Genomic DNA, 12,494 nt, shown 5'->3' with positions numbered 1-12,494 from the left:
GAAAAGAACTGCATCATCAGATTACAAAGAAATCACCTGAAAGTCATCTCCAGCTATGGGAGAGAAGGCTGTGCTCTGCTAGTGCCCTACTCTTACTTCTTTCACTGAACTGGCTTCTCCTCATCCTCCCTCTCACAGAGACAGTCCCTGCTTCACTTCAAAACTGAGGCCAAGTACTCATCTTGCAAACAAACTCTTTCTGTCTCTCCCCCGTCAATTGTCCCTTTGAATTTTTATCCATAAATTCAAGCAGGGAGGGAAAAGGATATTACTATTCCATCCTTCTTTCAAATCTAGACACCTTGGTAATTCCTCTTCCCTCCCATTCCCTACTCCAAGCCTTCTTGCCCAGATACATCATCTGCACAACTATGGATTCACTTACTCACCACAGGTGAAAATTACAGACCTTGTCTTCTGTCAACATCCTTAATCCTGGAGCCATAAGGCTTGCTCAGCCTTCCTCTCATCTGTGCTACATTCAAAACTCCACCACCACAACACTGCCTAACAAAACAGTGGGCAGCACAATAGAAATATAATGCTAGTGAAGAATCAGGTCCCTAATTTTAGCAAGAGGGAGGAGAACAAACTGCATGTATTCCTCATAATTTTATCTATGTAGTCTTTGCAGCTTTTCTCACAGATCCTCAGCAGAGCTCAAGGATACACAACAGCTGTAAAGGAACAGTGGTGTTATGTCCTCCCATGCACACAACCACCTTCTGCAGGAAGCAGCATATGTTTAGATACGAGTTAGTCAATATAAAGCACCTCTTTTATTTTGGTGCAATTTTTTGTAAGTATTTCTGTGGAATATTAATCAGTAACACTGATGTGGGAAAAAAAAAAAAGGCATCTTCAGGAACATCAGGTAATATGGAGAGGAAACTAACCTCAAGAAACACAAGTAAAATAGAAGCTACTGTGGTATTATTTGTGTGATATTATTTGGTTGACTTCCCTCCCAAATGTTACAGTTCCCTTGCATCGCAGCTATTGTTGCTTTCAAAATACCCAGGCACACAGGTAATTGGCTTGTTTCAATACCAAAACTCAAAAGTAATATTACAACATCTTTTTCTGGATTTCAGAAATTGGCACTAGATCCCCCTTCATGATGAGCTAAATAAATGTAATAAAAATGCTGAGCCTCCTGAGATCTAGTATTTCTTCTAAAGTATTTCCATACTTACTGCAGAATTGCTTTAAAATACCTCACTGGAATGAGAATACCACAGTAAATCTCAACACATTTCCAAGGACTACAGCACTGAGATGTTCTATTATTATTATTTTTAAACATCAACTGTTTTCATTTATTTCAAAGAGTGGAACTATTTGTAATATGTCATTATTATAAATATCAAGCAAATGCTTGGGAGCCTTCAATTCATTTGCAATATTTCCTCTCCTTCTTAGGACAGATGTCAATAGCTAACAGGACTGAGATGCTTAGTGGGAAGTCTAGCCACTATATTGCTGTGGCAAGTTCCTAAATTTCTTTTAAAAATATTTAAGGAAATCTGATAAAAAATTACTTTTTCATTTCATAAAACATGACAACCACCTAATTCCAAGCTTTTGTTGCAATTCTGTACATTTCCCTAAAGATAAAATCTATTCTTTACAAAATATGCATTACACATAAAATACTGGGGTTTTTTTTAAACCAGTCCTCTTCCTGAAAGACTGATTCTCATGCAGACAAGGAGAGATTGCAGAAAGACAGTTTTCTATACAAGATCTTTCCTCTCAGAGCCAGGCTCACTGAAGAGGTTTCAACAAGACTGTTTTTTATAATGGACAATCTTCTACATTAGCAGAGCTCTCTCTCCCTCTTTGTTTCTCTCCACCCCTTTTTTTTCCACTTCATTTCCTCACAGTATCTCCCCAACAATTTAATGTGGATATCTGGTTGACTGGTTCCATGATCCTGCCCATACTATTCTATTATTCTGTCATAATTTTTGTCATAAAAGCACAAGGAGTTAGAAAACCTCTGCAAAGACCATCTACTACAAATTCCCCTTGAAAAATGCCTTTCATAAACACCATCTTTGTCTTTACACCAGTTTCTCAAATAAACTGTCCTCTCAAAGGTTTGGTTAAAAATAAAAAAAATCCAGACAATTCTGAGCATTAAAAGCTTGCTAAAGAGAAGACATCTTCCATCATTATTCTAAGAAAATCCCCTATAAAATAAATAATGAAGCAATGAAATACAGCCCAGCATAAGGGAAAGCACAAGTCTATTTGTTTTTGTTTTTTGGGGTTTTTTTCAGTTTTGTAATGCTTCAGTTTAAAGTTGGCTTGAAATGAGAGTTCTTACATAGGTTTCTTCATTCAGCTTTCAATGGCAAACAGAGAAGAAACCAGAAGTAAAATGCCAATAGCTACCATACCTATTCTGTACAGCAAAGTTCTACTTTCTGCATTTTACGACACTCTGGAAGTACCATCAGAATATGAAATACATGAACAACCAAAGTTCAGGATCGAAGGATAGTAAATTGGCTGGTAATTTCAAATCTCAATGGGAAACTACAAACATCTTGAAGGTATGGAACCTTGGAAGAGGAGTACCAATATGCTGCCACTTTACAAATTTCAACAGTAGGAAAAATTAGCAGTTGAAGTGTTTCAAAACAGAGTTTCTGACCTCTAAAAAAAAATAGCAAGATGGCTCCAGTGGCTGAAAATTCAGTTTAATTAAAATTTTCAGTAATACTTTGTCACAGACACTGAACTAAAAAGATACTCTTGGAGGAAGGCAGACTCAAGGTCAATGCAAGTGCCATGGTCATCTAGCAAAGGGAATCAAAGCTTTCAAGAAGGGAGGGAAGAAAAACCCAATTTGTCATCATTGAGAAAGTCTAAGTTAAAAGCAAGCATTTAAACCTTCAGGTATCAGCTATTTATTTGTTCTTAATCATATATGTGACAGAATAAAATTTAAAAAATGTTGAGGCAGGAACATTAAAGCATCACCCATATGCAAATCCCAGTATGCCTCAGATATTGTTTACTGAAAAAAAAACCCCTTGTAATATCTATTACAAGAAATCCAACCTGAAAGCAATAGGTGAGTTACACTAACATCACAGCATTAAATGATTGCCAAATGAAAAGATTTATGACACGTCTTTCTAAACAAGCAATAAATACTCAGATTCCAGAATGTAGGTGATGGCCTTTTAACCTTAAACTACACAAACTTGTGCTTCTAGTACATAAATCTAGTAATTTGTTTTCACTAGAAAACCCAAAGAGTCCCCTGAGTGAGTACAACACACTATGACAAAGTCAGTGAAGGGACACAGCAAATGACCCTAAGAAGAATGACAAAGCAAACTGTTTCCTAGATGTCTGTATTTAAAACCATTACAAAATGATGAAAAACACTATTACAACCTTTTCTATGCATTATCTTCCCAACAATATAAATTCAGACAGACAATCTACATAAACCAAGAATTAAAAGCATCCAAAAAGCTGCACTGTGAAAATAACTGACATTTATTAACCCCTCTGGAGATCTTCAGTGCCCTAGAATTGCCACAGCCTTCAACACTGCATTAATAATATAAAGTCCATTTCTGCAAGCCTGCCAGAAAAGACTGGGAAGTGAATAAGCTAAACAATGCTGAAATTCCAAGTGATATTAAGAATCTATGCATGTTTATTTAAATAATAAAAGAAGACTTGTCAATTTAAACAAGAAGCGCTCACGAATCTTACATTTAGGGGGAAAGAAACTTTTCATAACACCACTAAGCTACTTATAATGAAAAGATGAACAAACATAAAAAAGTGGGTAATTTCACTGTCACACAGAAAAAACAAAGCCTCATTTGTCTTGCCCTGTCATATCCGGCATGTTGATTCAAGCCAATATTAACACTGACAAACATGTTAACCTACAACATTACGTGCCAAAAATCAGTTCCAATTTGGAAAAATGTGCAAGTTTTGTGACAGAGAGGGCAAACAACAGAAAAGACTTGGAGTATTAAATGACATAATATGATACCCTGTGCTTTTTCAAAAGGCTCCTGAATATTCCAATCAGCCACAAAGGGCACACTGGACATTTTAGTTTTAGGGTGGACAAGGAACGAGTACAGCAGTTTTGCTTTCACAACAGACGTCTTTGCAGATTCCCCTTCAGCATCTTCAGCATCAAGAGGTCCCGCTTCCCTTAACCCAGCAAGGTACATCTTCATGGCGATGTATCTTGACAGAGTGAAAGTAAAATAATCACAGCACTCAGCGATGCCATTAACATTTCTGAGTCACAAGGGATGAAAAGGTTTGGGCCCGGGGCAGATGCTGGGAGAGCCCTCGGCAGAGGAGTTCAGCGCCCGCCGCAGCCTGGGCTGCAGCTGCGAGGGATTGACACCGCTGACGGTGGAACCCGGCTCGGGAGAAACTCCGGGCACAGTTCCGGCATCCGAAATAAATTAAAGTAAACAGTGTTGCTCTCTCTCATCCACCCTGTTAGCAGCCTCTCGGTTGAGCTGGAGACCACACACCCAGACCACACAGCACCAGCTGAACTCACTCGCACGCAACATCGAGAAGCTGTCACTCTGCTGAGGTATGAGGAGGAAAGAGGGGGTCCGGAGTGCGAGAGTGTGTGTGTGTGTTTAGAAAAGCTGCTTGCTCTCTCCTCCTATCATTACAGCTGGTTATGTTTTGTGTGGTTGGGAAGGAGGGAAAGAAGGAAGGGATAAGAAAAAAGACCTATAAAGCTCACTAAGAAAACATACTGGCCTTGGCCTTTTGTAGTAATGATTTGCACTCCTCCTGTACTAGTTTAGTAGCTGATGAAGGGCTAACAAAGCATCCATTTAACATCAATTAACCTTCTATCTGTCACATGTCAGAAAAAAAAAAAAAAAATCTAGACTAGTATAAATCCATTTCCTTGTACATTTTCTATGACAGCATCCTGTCAGTTACAGTGTGAAAAATATCTATATATTGATCTATTTTTACATCAGTTCTGAGATGTTATTTATTTGTAGAGGGGAGAGATATTTGCCACAAAGAACAATCAACCATACAGATGACATCAAAGCGCTGAATTTTCTCCAAAAACATTACACCGTAAAATGTAGTTTTGTTCATTAGCATTGTATACCATAAACAACCTGGAGGAAGTTAATGAGCCAACATGTAACACTGAGTTTGTAACTCATCAGCAGCAAGGAGCAAAAATAGCAAAACACTAAAAATAGATTAAAACTAACAATAGCCTATAATACAGATGAACAGAGACTTTTAAAATGGGGGGGAGTTTTTGTTTCTTTTAGCTCAGAAACCATTTCATCTGCCAATTATGTCACCTGTTCAAACAGAGAAAGCGGAATAAAATGTTTGAAGACTCATAAAATCTATTTCAGTGAGTCTACTTTAAAAAAAGATTTCCTTCCCTCTGCTCTGCTACCATGAACACACATACCTCCCCCATCAAGCTCACCAGCACACAAATTTAATTTAATACATACACATCTGGACAGCCCAGAACCACAGTCACATTTTCACCTCAGTTCAAAATCTTTTTACCTAAGTGACAATGACAATTTCCAAGCGCCCCTATGAAACAAAACGATCAAAACTACAATAATCCAAATGTCAGTAACAGCCTTATAAGCTAGGATGAATATATTTGTGTTTGTGAAAACCTTGAGAAAAAAAAGTCAAAAAAATATTTCACCTTACCAAATACATTTTTAAAAAGGTTAGCTTCAAAGTTCTGTAACTTCACACTGAAAATAATTTATTCCCCCAATTTATTAATTAGGTCAATATGCTGGTTTATACCAGTTCTTGAATGAACACTTTTGCTGATATATTCAACGTAACAGCACCTATTTATTACCAAGACTTAAGTCAAAGCAATTTAAGTTTTCTGGATGTCTATTTTGGTCATGCTGGCTTGCCTACAAAACGGTAATAGCATAGAAGAAAATATAATTAAAGAAAGTTTGAACACAGATGTTTCTCCACAAAAATTCCACTACTTTTCTTATAAATTTCATTGCACCTCTCCAGAAATTAATTTATCTACTTGTTAAAAGCTTCTGTATTTACCATGTGACACACCACTATAATAAAGCAACATTGTAAAGAAATGTCCTAAACATCTATACATAAACATATATATAAAAAAGTCAACTCTGCTTTATACAAAACTATATCACAGATGGCTATAAATCTCTCATTAATTTCTAAATTCTCACAAAGCACATCTTCCTACATCTGCCTCTACCTCCATTCTGCAACGTTTGCTTCATCCAGAAGTAATTATCCTCCTGTCCTCCAGGTAAGCCATTCATCCCTCTTTTGTTCTAAAGTTATGATACCTCATTTAATTAATAGGAAAATTGTAAAAAGTCTTAATGCCTCATTATCCCTCGATCTTATGTTATTCACAGGCAGAAATTCAAAAACAATACTTCAAGCATAAAAATCTTTCAAATATGTTTATGCAAATGCATTCAGAACGATCCAGAAGTTCAGAAAAATAAACTAAATGAATCCCAAAGGGATGAATTTTTTTTTCTAGAAAAAAGAAACAAGACACCACAGATTTTTTTTCTAAGCCCTGTAACTATACACAATATTTTTTATAAAAACACTATATAACCACTGTAATTATATAGTTCACATGGCTGAAGCTTGAACATGGATACTTGTAGGTAGGACTGCAACACTAACACTTACTGTGTGACTACTTTGGCAGTTCCTTTTGTTTCAAAAATCCTTAAAAGGTAAGACATACACTTGCGTTACTGAGATTCTTGTATTTTTCATGTTCTCTCCCCAACACCTCTTTCTGGCCTTTGCTCAGAGAAGTACTCAAGCCATACGCTACAGCGTTTTTCTTAATTCACATGGTCCAACACACACTCAAGTACCTCCCTGACAGACTGCACAGGTACTTTTCTAACAAAAGCCTGTCTTTGCCTTACAAGTCTTCATTTTCACCCGTCTGCCTCCCATCTCCTGTATGGAGCGATCATGCTTACAAGAGTAGTGAGGTTGTCTAGTGAGAAACACAATCTCCCCCGCCTTCTCTGCAAAGGAAGCATGCGAAGAACTCATCTGCTATATACATAGCTACTTAATTTTTTGAAAAAAGTCTAATGTGCTGTTTTCCAACAAGAAGCAAGGTACACCTGTTAAAACCACTCTGAGATTCAAAATGTCATAAGACTCATGGAACTCTTAAACAGAAAACTGAAAGTAATTGCTTTTTTAACGGAGCCATTTTATAAGTACCTCAAAAAAAAAAATCATTTTAATTTGCCTTCAACAAAAGTGTGGCTATTTAAAAAGGAATTTTTACTTAGCATAGCCTAAATCTTTAACTAATGCAAGCTTTTTGATGAACTTCCAAATACAGGGTACATCGCTTTTGGGTTATCAACAGTGTCAAAGGAAAAAAAAAACCCCATGTCTAAATATACCTAAAAATCCTTGATTTATACTGTAATCTGATCCACAGACACTTTTACACTGCCAGAGACCCCACCGGTTTCTGCACAATATAGCCTAAGCTTTGCCTTTGAGAATAAAACTGAAAATCTGAGATTCTGCAGCTCCGTTAAGGTCAAGGGAAAACCAGACCCATTAAGGACTTGGTGTCTCAGAAACTTTGTTTTCCTTAAAAACAAAGCAAACAAAATTAGAAAGGAAACACTGGCTTTCACACTCATCACCAGGCATAATAACAGTATTTTCTAATGAAAATGCTTAACATACTTTCTGCACATTAATAACGTTGGTAGTCAAAAAAGGCTACACAGACTAAGATCTTTTTGGAGAAAAAGCACTAAATACTTACAGAATAATACGAAAAGTACAATTACGAGGAATTTCTCGAGGAGTGACGTGCACGTCCTGATGTTGTTTAAAATACTAAATACATATCTTACCCATCCCTATGCAAAGCCTGTAAAGTGCCAGTCACACAATTAATAATTATTTGCCGGTATTTCTGTCATTACTTGGTTTGTTTTTTTAGAAGTTGCTTCAAGGGGGTTTTGAGTGGGTTTTTTTTGCTCCAGGATATCACAAAAATGATTTTTTTCTCCCTGCTGTCCTTCCCTTCTCATAGCTTTTGACACAGGAGAATAATCCACATGCTTTTGAACTCAAATGCTGATTGAAATTCCCTAAAATAATTTTCAGGGTAAAGTACAAAAATTTTTATCAGCCAGATTTTTTAATTCATACTTTGCAAGCTGTAAACACAGACCTTTGCTTTCATGTTCAGCACAAAAGATGAAACATGAATCTGATGTGACTGCGCTGTGCATGTGCTGTCTCATCATCCCTCATCCTCCAAGCACCTTTACAAACAAGATTCCCTCCATTACCAAACACCATATTTCTCCCCTGGGAAAAGTAATTTGAAAGACAATGTTGCACAGTCCAGATTTACAGAATGTAGGTGGTCCAAGACAGAAGGTCAAAGTTAAGCTGAAGAGCTAACATCTGACTTCTGCTAAAAGACACTAATTCAGCTGTTTTTGGATTTTGAACTTTCAGCTGGCTTCAAGTATAGCAGTGGGATCCACTCAGTCTGAAAAACTCACATAGAAAATAAATTAATTTTAACATCTACCGTCTTCTGAGTACTATTTTCCAGTCCATGACTGTAAAATGAAGTACTTCTGACTTTTCCTGCAGAAGGTTTTCTTTGCCAGTTTGCATAAATAAATAGTGACCTACAGGCATTCAAAATACTTGAAGGTAGTGTCTGTATCTGCTTCACAAGCTTTTGTCCTGGTGTCCAAAACTAACTGTATATTATTTCATGGATATTTACCATAGTTGTCAGAATTTGTGTTTTAACAACACCTTTTATACTCAGTCTTCTGTCACCATCCTATAAATACTATTTTCTTTTCATTCTTGTTTGGTTGTTTGTTTTTTTTTAAAGTGAAGTTGGAAAGCCGAAAAACACAGAATAAACAGAACTAAAATAACTCAAAACCGATATTTAATTTCAAGTACAGTGATTAATAATTACTGAATTTACAGCTAAACATACCACTGCATTGAAAGAAATTGAGTATGGTTTAACATAACACATCTGAAAGTTTTGATTAATAAAAGAGGTCAGTGGCCTCTGCCTTTCTAGTCAACCTACTTATTTTGCTTTAGTCCAGCTTCTCTGGGAAGAGCAGCATAATAAAGAATAGACTGTATCAGTGGATACAGTTTCTTTCTAGGAAAGGACCTCATAAAAAAAAAAAGGTGAATTACAGATTTTAATGTCTTTACTGCCCAGTTTTGCCTCAAATTCACTCAACGGCTAGCATAAAACCCTTGCTCACTCTCACAAGAAATCCTACAATTTTAGATTTTCTTTTTACTATTCGTGACTTAGAACTCTATTTTTTTTTAAAACCGTTTAGAATTTTCTTAACCTAGACTGCTACTTGGCTCTAAAATATGAAGAAACAATTAGAGCATTAAAAAAAAAAAGAACAACTATCAAGTGTGTAAAACCATTTTCATTTATTGAATGAAGACCAGAAAAATACAACTTTGTATTTTTTTTTAAAAGTCAACAGAAGTTTGATAGATAACAATCTTTCAATTAAATTGCTTCATCTCTGACACATCCTAAAATATGTTTTCCATAAAGAAAACCACCCTTACTGTTACAACTTATAATAATAAGTTGCAACTTACAACAATAATTTTCACTGAGATAAGTCCACCCAGTATAATAAAAGTAAGCGCATCTGTTTTAAATGATGTTGCAGACAACAGAAATCCCATCTAAGTAAAAACACTGTTGTCCAAGGAGTGGGCATAAACCACAAGAACTGTAAACTAAGCTATCCATAGGAAAAAAAATCTGCAACAAGACATGCCTCTTGTTGGGTCAGTGCAAGCTGTGATAAAATACAATAAAAATAGGGAAGTAAGAATTAAAGAGCGTTCCTTCTTTAGGTAAGAAAAATGTAAAGGAAGAAAACAGACCTGTTTTTCTAAGACACAAGTTTGTTTATGTACAGTCCTTTAATTGTTCTGACAATTTTATCATAAGCAAAACCAAACCATCAAAAGCAAAAACAACAACAACAAAAAGTTTATAGCAATGAAACGCAGAGAAATCACTAAAGGAGAAAAGAGGCTGTTTACTTGTTATAAGAAGGATCAGAAAACCTGGAAAACTAAAGTAAGATTATGATTTTAACTACATTTTAAATAATGAATATTTGGAGTTTAGATTTAATCTGATGTCCTGTCAGAGTTAGGATGGCATAATATTTTACTGGCTTTTGACTCAGAGCTTTTGACCTGCAATAAGCGAGGAAATTGCAGAGGGAAGACTATTTTAAAAAACAGTAAAACTGGGCAGAATGGGAAACTCCCTTTCGGAAATGTCATCCCAAATTTCATCTACACCTTGCTAAGAGATCATTTTCGGGTTCCGAATTACAATATTGAAGAGGCAAGGAGGAAGATGTTTGGTCACCAAGCTCATGGACATTTCTGGACTGCAAGGCAGTCCAAACGAGGCAGAAAAGTAAAACTGGGTAGGAAGTTCGAAAAAAATAAATCTAAATCTCAGAGAAGTGTAGTATCTTCAGACGGATATGAATGAAAGCAACCATCTCTCAAAAAGCATGTTATTTCAATTCCTTCCACGTTCCTCACCCTGTTACTTTCTTATTGCAGTTGCCTAGGTACCCAGTCATTTTGAGCTGTATCTGAGAACTGATGGCACAACTAAATGCAAACTTAAAAAGAAAAAAACCCTAAAAACTAAGAAAAAAAAAGAAGAAATAAAACACAAAAAAAACCCTTAAAAAATCTTTAAAAAAATAATATCAGTCCTGCGAGTAACCGGTTTTTCAGCAAGTCCTGCAAGTAACCAGCTTATTTCACCTCTCTACCCAGCTTATTTCCTCTATCCCCCACCCAGCACACCCACACTTCATTGAGCCGAACGACCCCATCATTTCACATGGGTCGGACTGGATGATGTCACAAGACTTTTCCAGCCTAATTGACTCTGGGACCTGGCACACAGCTCTGTCCCCAGCCCGTGCAGCCCAGCGGGCGCCGGCACTCCCCCAGGCCCCGGTCACACATGTGAGACTGAGGCAAAGGCCACGGAGCTGCCGCTGCCGGGCCCTGGCTCACAAGGACGGCGCCACCAGCGCTGGGAAAGGCTCCCCAGCCCGGGCCCGACCTCGCACGGGAGCATCGCTCAGCAGGACACCGTGTGCCCCCGGGGGAAGCCGCAGGCGGCAGGAACCCCCCGCCCTGCCGGCAGTGCCCCGTCTCCTGGCAGGGGGCTGGGGAGCAGGAAGAGCTGCTGCAGCCGGGAAGTCACCGCTGGGGGAGACGGCCGGAGCCCAGCGACGCCCCCTGAGCCCCGAGAACCATCGCCGACAGCTCCGTCCCCATGGGGCCGGGGCGGGGACGCGACGTTCGACCCCGCCCGGGGAGCTGAAGGAGGGGGAGACCAAAGGGAGGGGGACGGCCTCCGCCCCGGGGAGGCGGGAGAGGGGGGGGAAAGGGCCGGAGCTGCCCCGCAGCGCCCGGCGGGGGCCGGGGCGGGGGCCAGGGCCGGTCACTCACCGCCCGCCGCCGCTCGCATCCGGCACCTGCGGCCGCCCCGCTCCCGGCAGCGCCCCGCGCCCGCCGCCGGCAGGCGCCGCCAGCCGCCGCCCGAGCACATCGAGGGAGCGCCGAGCCAGCCAGGCGGGCGGGCGGGGGAGGCCGCCTTGCCCCGAGCCCCGCCCATCCACTGAGGCCCCGCCCCTCCAGCAGGCCCCGCCCTCTCCCGCCTTCCTCCCGCCCTCTCTCCCAACTTTGGGCTCTGAAGGCGTCCGGGGAAAATGGGACTTGGTTCCCGTCGTGGATGAGGAGCAAGGAAAAAAAAAATTACAAACTTAATTATAACAGTTTTGAATACGGCAAGGGAAAACGAGAGGACCCGAAGGAGCGGCCTGAAGTTGTGCCAGGGGAGGTTTAGGTTGAGTATCAGGAAAAGGTTTTTCCCCCAGAAGGGGAGCTGATTCCCCAGGGAAGTGGTCACAGCACCAGCCTGACAGAGCTCAAGAAGCGTTTGGACAATGCTCTGAGGCACATGGTGTGACTCTGGGAACGATGCTGTGCATGGCCAGGAGTTGGACTCGGTGATCATTGTGGGTCCCTTCCAGCTCTGCAGATTCTGTGATTCTCTGAACAGTAATAAATGATGATGAAACCACTCCCAGGCACTGTCCCTCTAGGCAGAAACTCACCCAGCAGTAGAGCTGGGACTCCCACCATGGGGTGTGAGGGAGGCTGCCCAAGGAGGTGAAGGAGCCTCCCTCTCTGGAGACATTCCAAATACACCTGCTCAAATACAAATACTCCTATGTCACCTGCTCCAGGTGCCCATGCCTTGGCAGGGGGCTAGGGTGATGTCCAGAGGTGCCTTCCAACGCCAACCATTCTGTGATTCTGTG

At 39.8% G+C, this 12,494-nt stretch overlaps 1 protein-coding gene across 1 annotated transcript in view; it reads right to left on the bottom strand.

Moving 5' to 3' along the window:
- Positions 1–11,708, bottom strand: part of EXOC2 (exocyst complex component 2) — a 125,301-nt gene extending 113,593 nt beyond the window's left edge. The window contains exon 1 of the mRNA XM_086900208.1: positions 11,620–11,708. The gene's annotated coding sequence lies outside the window, so the exon portion shown is untranslated. The remainder of the gene's footprint in view (positions 1–11,619) is intronic.
- Between the last annotated feature and the right edge of the window lie 786 nt (positions 11,709–12,494).

Source organism: Cyanistes caeruleus, chromosome 1 (assembly GCF_971803275.1).
Source record: "Cyanistes caeruleus chromosome 1, bCyaCae1.hap1.1, whole genome shotgun sequence".
NCBI classification, from domain to species: Eukaryota; Metazoa; Chordata; class Aves; order Passeriformes; family Paridae; genus Cyanistes; species Cyanistes caeruleus.
The sequence above is the reverse complement of the archived record's forward strand: the minus strand, read 5'-3'. Positions and strand labels throughout refer to the sequence as shown.